The sequence below is a fragment of the Mytilus galloprovincialis genome, chromosome 7 (genome assembly GCF_965363235.1).
Source record: "Mytilus galloprovincialis chromosome 7, xbMytGall1.hap1.1, whole genome shotgun sequence".
In the NCBI taxonomy this organism is placed as follows: domain Eukaryota; kingdom Metazoa; phylum Mollusca; class Bivalvia; order Mytilida; family Mytilidae; genus Mytilus; species Mytilus galloprovincialis.
This window is the reverse complement of record NC_134844.1, coordinates 44,178,873-44,193,336: the sequence shown is the minus strand read 5'-3', so window position 1 is coordinate 44,193,336 and position 14,464 is coordinate 44,178,873. Positions and strand designations below refer to the sequence as shown.

Genomic DNA, 14,464 nt, shown 5'->3' with positions numbered 1-14,464 from the left:
ACCTAATTGTTGCTTTGTAGTCTTACGTGCGTGTGTAATTTCCCCATGGGAATATCCTTATGTGTTCTATTGTTTGTCTGTTTGTCATTTTCATTTCAAGCCAGGCTTTGTCCGTTTATTTTCGATTTATGAGTTTGACTGTCCCTCTGGTATCTTTCGTCCCTCTCTTCTAAAATGAACACTGTCAAAATTAAACACTTTTCTGTTATCGACGATTAATTTTACAATGTTAACCTTTAAGACGACCTATCTATTTAAATTTAATTTAACTAGGTCTAAAACCAACTGTGATTTACTAAGTCGACGTATTATTTTTAAATTTTAGCATAGTTTAAACCCCAAATATGAATGGTTGCCAATTCAGACATTATTGTGGAAGGAAGCAAGACGACGACAATTATCTAAAGTTGGATATGTTTACTTGAACGGAAGTATAATTCTTCTTAAAGATACAACAATCTGGGATGTAAATGGAAGTGACCATCTAGAAAAATTTGTATTTCCAAATGTAAAGTTTGGTTTTAACCAGAGAAAATTCCTTGTAAGCATATTACCGGTAAGTTTTATAAGACAAACTTTAGATTAAACCATAGAACATATATCTAGAAGACCTTTTACAATTTGATGGAAGATATTAACAGGAAAATCAATTTCAGAGGTTGTTAAATAATAAAATTGAGAATGGAAATAAGGGAATGTGTCAAAGAAAAAACAACTCGACAAAAAATCTGAATACAGCTGAATGGCACTGATGGGTCTTCAGCACAACGAGAAAAACACACACTCGGGCTCAGCTGGCCATAAACAAAATGTGTACTAGTTCAATGAAAATGGACGTCACACCAAACTCAAAAATTAATGAACTAAAATGAAAAAAATACTTACAAATAGGTCACAACGTTGCATACAATTAAAATCAGTGCGTATTTATTGTTTTTATGGTGCCATATTAAACTTCTTTTCTGCTACGGTAATTTAACTTATGCAGTTCCATGTCTTACCACTATGAATATTTTTGAGTTTTTTTTAACAATATATTTTTAATCATCCAATCAAGTTCCTTGATTTATATTTTTGAGATATAAATTAATAATTGCAGTTTTATTAATGTGGGTCACAATAACATCTTTGAGACTATGTTATACCTGGATAAAGCACCAAACAATTTGCAGGCTAGACAGAAGTCTGTTTCTCACTTTTTTAACATTTTGGATATAAAAATCTATGCAGCGTTAAGTTTTAACTTAATGTTTTTCTTTGTTTAAAATTAAAAATTATCAACAATCTATTCTGCTAAGTATTTGAATTAATTTTCTAAGATTCACTTTTCCTATAAAAATTATAAATTGTCGTTTTATAAAAAAAAAGAGTTCTTTAATGGTGCTTGAATTTTTCTAATGCTTTATTATAAATAGACTTTTAATACATAGACTACCAAGCAAAGATGTGTTCGAAGCTAACTGTATCTTTCATGGGTTTCAATTACTTATCGAGAATTCCGAAAGAAAAAACTCAAATTAAAAAACTCATTACAAATATTTCTACATTCCGTCTTGTATTTCTTTAAAATGAAATAATAATTCCATTTAAACATGACAATATCAATGTCATCATGTACATAGCCAATATGACTTATGCTTACCTTAAACAGTGGGAATGAAGAAAGTGTGTACTGTGCATTTATACCACTCGATCTGAAATGTACAGTGATTGGAAGTTTAGACCAAAAAATTACACAATCCTTATTTTAAAAAGAAAATTTTGGGCGTATTCTTAAAATTATACTGGAAGTCATTTACCAAAAAATGATGAAATTTTGTAATTTTTACATAACCATCCCTTGTTATATGCCTGCATAGTCCATAAGAAGAACTATACTTTACTAGAATAATCTTTTTTTTAATGCATTAACTGACGTATATCTTCTAGTAGAAAATATTTGCAAGTGCTACCGAATCTAAATATCTAATGAAATAATCAAAGCAAAGAAGGTAGATATGAATTAAATTTGATCTATCGAGCAATCACAAAGCGGAATACACTGAGCCAAAATTAGGTTAGAAAGGGATTGTTAACCTTATCAAAAAATTAAAACAAAATCATTTTGTTGATAAACTACGTAACTTTGCATTACGTATAAAGAATTAGGGGATAACAGAAACTCAACTAAGTAGGACATTATCCAGAGAATTTTCTACCATTTTTTTTCATTTTATTGATAACACATTTATAAGATTTAACATATTAATACTGTAGATAAATTATTTTTGTTGGATACTAATTTTCATGGATATCGTGGTTGCAGGGGAACCATGTAATTAAGTGTTCAACAAATTACAAATTTTCTATATCGTTATATGTGGATTCATTTATGTTTGTGAGTACCATTTTCCGAGGATGAAGGAAAACTTAAATATTCTTATATATTCTGTATGAGAGCCTATCAAAAATTTGTTATTCGTTGAGCATTCACCTGTACCTACCAAATCTACGAAAAATTGGTATCAAACGAATAAGAGTGATCCCACAGTATACAGACTTTGGCAAAATCACAAAATCAAATATCCTCGAAAATGTTAATTTTTCTCCCCAAGAACACAAGTACCAACAAAATAAAGCAAACCACGGGACCTTTTTTTTCTGAGGACACATTTTCCGTTTACTATCCACTCTAACAATGTGTCTTGACAATATAATTATTCAGGAACATGCAACGCAAGACATATTGACAATACTCAATGTTAATAACGCTAGTCCAAGAATATAGAAAATGGCTTCAGATATATTATCAAAATATTTGTTTTAAATATAAATTTTGCTAAAGGAGGGAAAGCAGGAAAGAAGATTCAAATGTAAAGTTCCTTGTCAATATTTTTTTCAATAGCTTTAAAATTGGCCAATGTTATTCATAACGTATATGTTAATTTAATAGTTATCAAGCAAACGCATTGGTGTGTGTAAGCTGTAAAGCGTTTTGAAGAAGTATTCATGTTAACAAATCTTTATTCTTAGACATTTGTGTTTGAATAATTCTCAGGATTAATGGGAAAATATTCAACTCGTAACCTGATATTGTACTTAACTTATGATTTAGTTAGGTACTAAAAGGAGAAGATGAAGTAAGAGAGGTGAATGGATAATCATACTCAATGTATAAAACAATGAGTATGGCAAAGTAGAAAACAATGAGTATGGCAACAATGGCATAACAAAAAATGAAACATGACAAAAGAATACATAGAAAACTTAAAACAGAGCAACACAAAACCTACAAAAATAGGTCATGAAATCAGGTACACTGGGAGGGTAAAGCAAACCCTGCTCCACATGTGTCATTTCGGACCATGCAAGAACGATTCTTTTTTCGGTAGGTTACACAATAAGAAATGGACGGGTTTATTGTTACGACAATTGGGTTATATCTATCGTCAACTGTGATACGTTCATAACGGTTAATTAACTTGAGGTCCGTTAGATTTTCAAATTTATCACTTGTAACTCCTTGCTTTGACGCTTCCTTATAAGCAGCACTACTAAATGTCATGGAAGTCATAAGGGGAAATGCAAGCTCTGGAATAATGTATCAACTGGGACATATGGGACATTACTAAAGAGTTAGTTTTGAATATTTTTATTGACAATATTTGTCCAGGTAAACATTTACTAAATAAAACTCGATTATGTTAAAATATTGCTAGGATATAGCAAGAAACGTTTATCTTTTTTTTTCAAGTGGAAGCCATATGTGGAGATAGATGACAAAACAAAAGAGTATAAAGGAATGACCATTGAACTACTAAACGAATTATCACGGAGACTAAATTATTCGTATGTATTAAAATGTAACAAATATTGTAGCGGTCGGGGGTTTTCTTGTCAGGATATACAACCGTTATTACTTTTGCGGGCCTCCGCTGAAGGAAGTAAAAATAAAAATTACAATGGACGTTTATAAATTGTATTATTTTTATTTGAGAAATACAACCAATAGAGTGCTTCATAGAATATATGGCATGAAATCAAATACATTAATTATATAACAAGCGATACGGTAAGGTGCATTACTTGCACCAAGTTTAATAAATCAATTCTTGTAGTGCTCGGTGAAATAAAATATACTTGGAACACGGCAGTCTAATATTCTGCATCCTTGTTTGGTGCACTAATTTCAAGAACTCTGCATACTTGTCGCAGGAAAATCTACTTGGTGCATTGCATTCAAATACTCAGCACACTCGGTGCATTAAATGGTATCACCAAGTACTCCTACTTGGTGCACTGCATTACTTGGTTAAGGAAAATCTACTTGGTGCACTGCATTTAATTACTCAGCATACTCGGTGCATGGTTAGCTATTTACCCGAGAAAATAGTATATCAGCATTAAATATTTTCACAAAGCAATTTTACTTGGTGCAGCAAATTCTAGTTTTGGAGAGACTGCTAACTTCATGGAGGTTCTTAGAGAGAAGCTCCCAGTAGGAACATGTGTTTCGTATTTTATACATAATCGTCGTTACGTGTGACGAAGTACACAAGTTATTCATAAACAAGAACACGCACGTTACATTTGGCGCGTTATATTGAACCTATAAAAAAAATACAAAATGAACTATTACACATATAAATAAAGTCGATATATAGATTTAAAGAAGTCAGTATATAATATTGGGTCCAGGTAAGCAATTTCTTCTATAAAATACGAATCAGAACACAACAACGGACATATGCGTGTAACAAGTGTGAAACGGAGACCACAGTAAAAATATCAGCTTTCAGATCACCGGGGCGTAACAATATATAAAAAATATGTGAGTAGATTGTCAATGAGACAAATCTTAACCAGAGATCAAATGACGTAGTTGTTAGCAAATATAGGCAACAGTGAATTTCTTTTTATTTCATAACTATTCTTCAATTAAAAAAAATCACAATGGCATTAAAGATTGCATTTCTATGACAATACCTTTAACTTAATTGAACTAATCTTTAGGCTTCTTAAATAAAACATGATTTTCAATCACACAACAATTAAAATTATATTTTCTTAAATTTACCATATTTAACGTTTCAAAGCATTTAAATAACATGAACATTTGCCATAAAGGCATACACTTTGTTCGAATCTGGCGTTCTTTCCAATAGGACTTATATACCACTTAAATATTTATATTTTGTAGTTATGAACTAAAATCGCCACCTGATGGAAAATGGGGTGTAGTATCGGGCAATAATCTTTGGAATGGTTTGATTGGACAGTTGCAACGTAGAGTGAGTATGAACTGCTTGTATATATTTTTACTTGAAAACTATGCATTAAAACGTATTATGAACATACATAAGATGAAATAACTCACGCATTTACACTGGTTAATATTTTTGAACATCGGTTAACGCAATTATCCAGACTTTCATATACTAGTAATACTACACATTGCACACCTACTATTGAAAACTGACAAACGCGCTGTCCTTTTGAAAGGTTAAATCCTTGTTAAAAGTTTGACGTTTATATAAAATGTATAGAACACAACATAAGCTTATTTTAATCCTTACTTCGAAAAAATGAAAATCATTAACTTACTCTTTACATCATCCCAAACATTCAATAAGTAAAGCAAGAGTCCAGTTTACTATAGTCAATGCAAAAATTGAAAACACAGAAATTTAAAATGATTACAGGTTTAAGAATGAAATACACATCAAAATGGATTTCTTGCAATGTACAAAACAATTATCACGAATGGAATGCATATTATTGCATAACAAAGGTAAAATAACAAAAATACCGTTTAACCGTACTCCAAGAAAATTTTAAAACGAAAAGTCCAACGTACCCTATTAAGTTAATACCAACAAATTATATATAAGCTTTGTTTCAGGAAGTAGATTTGGTGGCTGCACCACTAGTTATAGATGTTCTCAGAGAAACTGTAGTAGATTTCACACAGCCATATTTTCATGAAAAATCAGGGATAATCATAAAGAAACCCGTTACATTGTATTCAAAGAAAGTACACGTTCCAGTTAATTCAATTGTGTTTCTCTGTATAGGAGTTTCTTTGATAGTTATTACATGTTGTCTGTTTCTTTTTGAACACTTTAATCCGCATAACAAAAACGTTGCCGGTAGAATGAAGATCAGAGGATTGCATCATTTATCTGACTCGTTCTGGTACGTGGTTGGAGCAATACTTTGCCATGGTAAGTTTTGTTTGTTCATACCCTTAACGTTAATTAAAAGAATTATAATTGGGTCGACTTTCTTGGTGCCAATCTCCCTCAGCATAGTCATTAATTATTGTTGAGAACGTATAATACCTTTGTGGGGACGGAACATTGCTCCCGACAAATTTGACCGTTCACGATTTTTACGTTACAAAAATTTAGCCAACATATGTCATTCGGTTAATATCTTTGATTTCTAGCTAATTTTTATCCTACCTATCTTTAGTTACTTCTACATGTTTTATATTGATAATTCGGTGTCGAGACGTATGAAATTGAGCTTGGTTTCTATATAATTCAATATTCACGAACGTATTGACAGTGATTTACATAATTAACCTTGATTTTTAATGATATATATTCATGCACGCAACGTTATTGTGCGATTCCGCATTTAAAAAGGGAATTTCCCATTGTAAACATGATTATGATTTGAATTTGAACGCAGCTTTACGGATAACTTGAAGTAAAAACTTGACACATAGAATTTTCAGAAAAAATCAAAAACGTATTCAACGTACTTTTTTTTATTGTACTTGTTAAAATAACAATATGATTTCGAATTCCTAAAGATAATTAAGTTGCTATTTTGTAAGAAAACCTGGCAAAGTACCAGTATTTCAACTATTTGCATAAGTTAAATATCTAGACACTAATTGTAAGAAAAGATTGAAAATAATCTTTACACTTATAACGTATTTCTATGGCACATGACTGCTTCAAAAATAACTGTACAATACTAGTATAATTCATGAAAGTATGAAAATACACTTATTTCAGGTGGACAGCATGTAGCCGCTTCGTCAGCAGGAAAAACACTACTGAGTTGCTGGTGGCTATTTTGCACCCTGATGGCGGCCACATATAGTGGTAATTTTGTTGCAATCTTGACAGTGACAAAGGAAACGCTACCTTTTGAAGACGCAGAAGGATTAGTTGCACAAAATACTTATAAATGGGGCACAGCTGGTTCAACAATTTTTGAAACAATTTTAAAGGTGACAAATTATTTTTGTAGTTTATGATCAATTATTAATTTTTGGCAAAAGCTTAGAAGTTTTAATATTATTTATTTTAGAAGTAGTTGGTCAGAAGTTGATACCTGATAAGAACATCAGGAGCACATTTCTCATCCCGGAATATCAGTAACTTGTGGTTAAATAACTTAAAATATTAAATATCTCCACCTTTAAACATACATCTATTCTTCAATTAAATCAAGACCTTTCTGTACAGATAGATTTATTTTCAGGGATCAGAGCTATGCCTTGTTTATTGTATTGTTGACGGTTTGCACTATAAAAAAAACCTGTTCAGTTTTCTTTCGTAAACTATATGTAATCTATACTTTTCAAGTTCACTGTAGATTATGTCTATTGAAAAGGGGTTTGCCTTTCTTATCGAAATCATTAATTGTTAAATGTTTTTGAAGATTACTTTATATTTATTCACATTAATCATATATGTGTTCGTATGTGTCATAACAATACCTTTTCTGTCTTAGAATGTGTTTTTTACCTTTTTTTTTACTAAAAAGTAATAAAAGATAATGACAATTCAATGCGTCCTGTTCACTAAACAGACCAACAAGTCACAATGAGTTTTTAAAAACACAAATTGTGTAATCTGTTGTGTAAATACGAATCGGTGAAGGTTGACCAATATTTGTCTGTGTCCAAAATAACTAGTGACGTAATTTTGCTGTCTAAGATAATAAGATAACAGAATGGTCGTCTTACCTAAAATTGCACTGATCTTGTCATTTTTCCTATTGTGCAAAATTTCCGATTGAGGCATATTATCGATTGTCGACTCGTCTTTCCGATTGTGACATTTGACTCCGTGTGTATTGGAATATTTTGTGCATTACAGCATCATATGTCTTTTTAAACCGCTCGCTTGACAAAGGAAGTAATGATACCCCTAAACTGTTTAAGTCCATGATTTCCTCCTTGTTTGTTTGTTTCTTTGATGTGTTTTAATCGATTTTTAATATTTGATCATCGATTAATTGTTGTTGCCTATAGTGGTATATGACCCATTTTCATGAAAATACATCTTTTTCGATTTCGTTTTGTTTTGGAGATTCAATTCCATAAACATTCAACTAGTCACTATTACATTTGACCATTACTTGACATTGCTCACCAGCAATACAACCAATAAGAAATGTGTGTACAAATTATAATTGATAAATGATAAGCCATATTTTCTAAAGTATGATTTAATAAAGGAAAATGTACTTCATTTGATAAAAATATTTTATTTAAATGATAACAAAACCTGAATATGCATTCTTCTTCTGTTTGGTTGTTTAGTAAATTAACCCAATCTCTATTTTTCTATAAAGTAAAAAACACTAAAAAAAACATTTCACAGAAAAATCGAGATCAACCCTTGTTTGTCTTCTCATTTTTGTTTTGGTTCAGCCATAAACTGCTCCTCATTCAATTTGCATTGTCTCCTTGAAACACTGTTACTTTTTAGGGTGGGATTCGATGTTTCGCATACTACCACAACACTAAACCAAAGGTCTATTTAAATATACCTTTTCTTTGCATTAAGAGGGAACAAATTAAGCTTGTAGTTACCAAGACATATATCACCGCTATAAATTTGATGTTGAATGGTTTTGTTCGCTTTTCTTCATCCTGATTTTCCAAAAATAAAACCAAATATAAGCTTCTTCAAAGTTAATGCTCTTGAACTAACCAGTTTACCATATGATAAAGTTTCAAGGTATAATCATACACAATAGGAATGAACTCGTTATGTAACCTGATCATATGTAATTTAGCCGACAAATTGAAGGTAAAATAAAAAAAAACACTGAAATTTATGCAAACAACTCCTCGAACGAGGGGTGACGTAAAGAGCTTACGAAATGTAAGCATGTTATATATCATGTAACCAGTTCATATAATTTTTGTTTTAAGATTGTAACACAGTGAAGACTGCTGTACCCATATTTTAACTATTTATTTGTTATGTCTGGTCTGTTCACACATCGTTGTAAATATAACGGAATTTGATGAAACTGTTGAAAAGTGAGAGGTTTAGCGCTATAAAACCAAGTCCGATCCACCATTTTCTACATTTGAAAATGCCTGCACCAAGTCAGGAATATGACAGTTGTTCTCCATTCGTTTGATGTGTTTTGTCATTTGATTTTGCCATGTGATTAGGGACATTCGATTGAATTTTCTTCGGAGTTCAGTATTTTTGCGATTTTACTTTTTAATAACATCGAATAATATTTTTTTCGAATTCCTCTTTCTTAATAAGCATTGATCAGATTAATCCATACCGATCAATGGTAGAAATTAAATGTGTAATGTTTTCAACATTTGTTTTGCATATTTTGTATAGAGTTCAGAATTACCAGAACGTCAAAAGTTATGGAATGGCATACTAGAATTCAACAAGAGTGATCCATCAGTTTTAAGTAGTGATCCAGCTGAACAGATACGCAAAGTTAGAGGTGGTTATTATGCTTATATTGGAGAAAGGGTATACCTAGATATGGCAATAGGAAAAAGTTGTGACATGTCAGTGATCTCATCTTCCGATTTCCATCCTCTGCTAATAGCTCCAGCTTTGCCGAATAATTCTCCCTTTCTGAATGTCTTTTCTGATGAGTAAGTTTGACCTATAATGGTTTATTTTTACAAATTGTGACTTTGAATGGAGTGTCGTCTCATTGGCACTCATACCATAACTTAACTTTGTTCATTATAATATGAATGATTTAGTGGACACATTAATGGTCTATTCACTTGACGTTCATATTTTTCTAATCTCAGCAACTTCCCTGAACCCTGGAGAGAATATTTTAATTCAAAATGTTCTTGAGATAGTCAGAATAAAATTGAGTTTTTCTGTTTATAAATATGAACAGTCGGTTATTGTTTCTAATCTTGGATCAACTTGTCAGAAGGAGTTGAGCCTCCAAGAAAATTGTCATCATCATACAGGTTGTCATCCTTTTGTGGGAACTACATGGGGTTTGTGTACTATATGCACATCAAATGTACTTCAAATCTTCTTTTTGTTTTATCAAAAGTAAAAAAAAAAAGGAATCTGATGTACAGTAGTTGTCGTTTGTTTGTGTAATTTATACGTGTTTCTCATTTCTCGTTTTTTTTTTTATTTTATATAGATTAGACCGTTGGTTTTACACTAGTAATTTTGGGGCTCTTTATAGCTTGTTGTTCGGTGTGAGCCAAGGCTCCGTGTTGAAGGCCGTACATTGACCTATAATTGTTTACTTTTTTTAAATTGTTATTTGGATAGAGAATTGTCTCATTGGCACTCACACCACATCTTCCTATATCTATACACATATTCACAAATACATTTAGTCATACATATAAGGATATCTATTTCCAAAATGTTTGAATTTATTTTTATAATTTGTTATTCTTTATTGACATATTTATTTTTGTGGATTTACACTTTTAATACACTCTCGCATACATGCATATTTCAATACAGTTTTAATATTATAGTATGCATTCTACATTAACTTGATTTGTTTTGTTTTTAAGAATCGTCACTATCATCGAAACTGGATTGATTCTCATGTGGCAGCAGAAAACATGGCCTAAGCGAGCAAACTGTCAAGAAGAGTCAGTTACAGACGCAAAAACTATCAATGTCTTGGATTTTCATTTTGCGTTCTGTTTATGTGGACTAGGAGTTATATTTGCTGTTTTAATGCTAATCTATGAAAACATAAAACGAAAATGGATGATAACGCAACACAGGAGACAAAATGAACAGGAGAGAAAAATGTCTTTAAAAGATATAGAGATTTCATCTATTGATGAATTTTATAGAAACATTAATCCAGTCAATGAAACACCTTTAAAAAATGCCATTCGTCGACAGATTACAGATACCTCAAACAGTTTGGAAAATAAGCGTAAAAATTACTCCAACTGAAAGACATGCATTTTCATCTAAGTTGTTCTCACACATTAATCATTTCCTTAAAGACAGCTATCATTGCTATGATTAGTAGTTCAAAAAATGTTCTACAAATGTATATAAAGGTAATAAAGGTTGCACTGAAAAGGTTGTTACAAGTCTTTACTTTCCAATACCAGCTACCGTTGGAGTTACGTCTAGTTACTGGTGTGAATGTGTGGGGTGTGAGTGTGTAAGTGTATGGGTTATGAGTTTGTATGTTGGTGACAGCAATAAATATAACATAAAGAATAGAGAAAACGTTATCGTTTAAAAAAGATCGATCCTTGAAACCTATTCCTTACTTTTCCACATTTAAGTGCAATTAAGAACATAAAATATATGTTTAGCCAAATGAGGATGTAGGCTAGGGTATATGTCAGGTTGTTAACGAAAACGATAAGTGTCGATGGCATGTAATTATTATTTTTTTTATATCGATCATAAATTTCGATTTTTGATTAAAATGTGGCTTGATGAGTATAGTATTCACAGTGTAGATACTATTCTGTACGCTATCCGGATGCCGCGATTTTCGAAGCGATGATTTCCAACTGGCTAACAGGACGGTTTTGCCTACGGTGACTTTTCTCATCATTTGTTTACTCCTATATCTATAAAGTGCTTTGAACATATTCAAGGTATGTATAGCATCATAAATATGAGTAACTGTAACAAAAACATGCATTAGAATATAAAATATACGTGTGCATCACACCAACTTGATAGACAAAAGTGAAATCGATGGACAATTTTGCTCTCGTAGTACAAAGCAAATAATCTTTTATTGCAAATATTTGCATTAGTTTACAGTTAAATACATACTGTTTCAATATTCTTTTTGTATTTAAGTAGAATATTCGTATTTCACGAAGAAAAAAATATGTTTTCCTTGAGGATCCCAAAATAAATTACTGTACGATCAGTCTAGAATTGACTGTATTCTAGAAGCGATTTCAGATTTTTTTGACTGTATGACAAGTCGTGATTTTGAAAAAAAAACAACGGCAATTTGAAGGTATATACATGTCTATATTATGAACTGTCCAGGTACCAATAACGTGTAATTTCTTTAATCAGACAATACAAATATATTTCTGATGATTTTTGTAGACGGAAAATTAATAGTATTTTTGTTCCGTCAGTCTTATTTATAATTAAAAATGATGCATAAAAAGCAATACATGATTCGCTTGTGGACTTTGTAATAGTGTATAATAATTCTTGTGATATAATTTGGGTAAGTTTACAGAAATCATTGCCTGTATCAAAAACGAATGAATTTAAAACGAAAAGGATTTTATCAGTTTACTTAAAGCGATTTCTGGGTTAATCAATATATACGTCATTGTACTGATTGCATTTGTTAATTGCATGGCAACTTGTGAAAATGATAATAATTTGCTTATGTACTTTCAACCTTTGAAGGAAGTTGTGAATATAAAATAGGTACGCCCTATATAAGGCTACGGCAAAGTCCGTACTTTAGATATATAAACATCAAAAATATGTTTACCAAAAATTCGAAATAGACGGTCCATAATGCATTTATTGATTAAAATTGGAGCAATTTCAGACACTTTAATAATTGGTTTAGGAGGTGTTGGAAATACCTGATGGGTGCCCCCATATAATGCAATGTTAAAGTCCGCGTATCTTATATAAAGAAATCCCATTAAAGATTTTTACTAAAATTCGAAATAGACGGTGCACAATACAGTCATTATCATTTATGATAAGGAATCAGAGAAAGATTAATAATAGTTATATCAGTGACGGATCCAAAAAAAGGGGATCCTTGCAACCCTTTTTTAACTATCAATGCATTTGTATGGGAACATGTATTTGGAATCTCCTTTTCTCCTAAATTAGCCCCCCTCTCCATTTAAAAATGGCTGGAACCCCTAATGTATATTAAGTGGTTTATGAGGAGATACGCTTACAAAGCCGGCGAAACATATTATACCGGTCCGACGGGCGAACGGAAAGACGGACTTCATTATCACTATTAACCCCCGCTTTACAAAGTGGTGTACAATTGATTGTCAAAGAGACAGCTCTACATCCAAAACAAAGTGAAGGAACTGTGATATATTATAGGCTACAGTACGGCCTCGAATGTGTGGAAAGACATGCATTTTTATATAACAATTAAATCTGTGTGTTTGTACAATTTGAAGTATAACGGAGGACATTTCTGAAACTTATATATACAACAAACCTTCCTCTTATTTAAGCAACATTTAAACATCCTTATACTTAATGTAGTAAGTCGAGTACACTCTATCAAGCTAAAACATGTTTCAAAAGTTTTCAGGATGTGAATTTATTGAAATATTTGTGTTATTTAGAAAAATTCCACCTTCTAATGTATCGTACATACCTTTGAAATCAGCACTAGAATACAGTGAAATAAAGACTGATCATACAGTTTCAAAATATACAAGCGAGACTGGTCGTACAGTGAGAAATTCAAACAAGTGTAATTTTCTTATTTCTGGCTTCAAAGATCTGGTTGAAACTTTTACCACTACTTGAAATTTACTTAATTTAGTTCCTTAAGACTGTTTTTTACGTTAATTTGTACACTAAGAAGGTAAAAAGATTGTTTTTAGGTTCACCGACTGATTTTCCTTAGTGATACACTTGAAAATCTCTTGATTAAGGTAAAGATACGAATTATGAATGGGCTGAATTTAATTCTATACCATCTGAGAATATCGATGAAAGCTGAATTAATCATTAACCAATGTACAGATGATCAACTTAACGTTTAATTCAGTATATCCATCAAATTTAAAATGTGATCCAAAAAGTTCTCGCTTCGAAAATCGCGACTTCCGGATAGCGTACAGAATAGAATCTACACTGTGGTACTTATACAGAATTGCATGAATGTGACTTAATTACGTAAACAAAGAATTCGACCACACACAAAGACAGAGAAAATTGTGGATATAAATATTTCACAATTAGATAAAAAGAAAAGCAACAATTTAAAAAAATATTACACATGAAATAAAAAATGGAGTAAAACAAAAATCACGAAAACAACGTATGAACTCAAGAGCTTCTGTATTGTAAGTAGTTTTCTGTTCCACTAAAAGCACCCGACATATAACAAATATTTACAGTAAAAAGAGTGTAAGGCACAATCCAGGAACAAAGAATGAAATTCTTATTTCAATAACAGGAACTCACCCGTGAACATATGAAACAAATAATTATAATTCTCAGATATTCAATAACAGGAACTTATCCGTGAACAT

General features: G+C 31.4%; 1 long non-coding RNA gene across 1 annotated transcript; it reads left to right on the top strand.

Annotated features, from left to right (window-relative positions):
- The first annotated feature begins 332 nt into the window (after nucleotides 1–332).
- LOC143081708 (uncharacterized) lies at nucleotides 333–11,297 on the top strand. The gene is made up of 7 exons (XR_012980044.1): nucleotides 333–556; nucleotides 3,734–3,828; nucleotides 5,180–5,270; nucleotides 5,882–6,203; nucleotides 7,008–7,225; nucleotides 9,597–9,865; nucleotides 10,775–11,297. It is a non-coding gene; the product is annotated as an uncharacterized LOC143081708 (long non-coding RNA).
- Nucleotides 11,298–14,464: the final 3,167 nt, after the last annotated feature.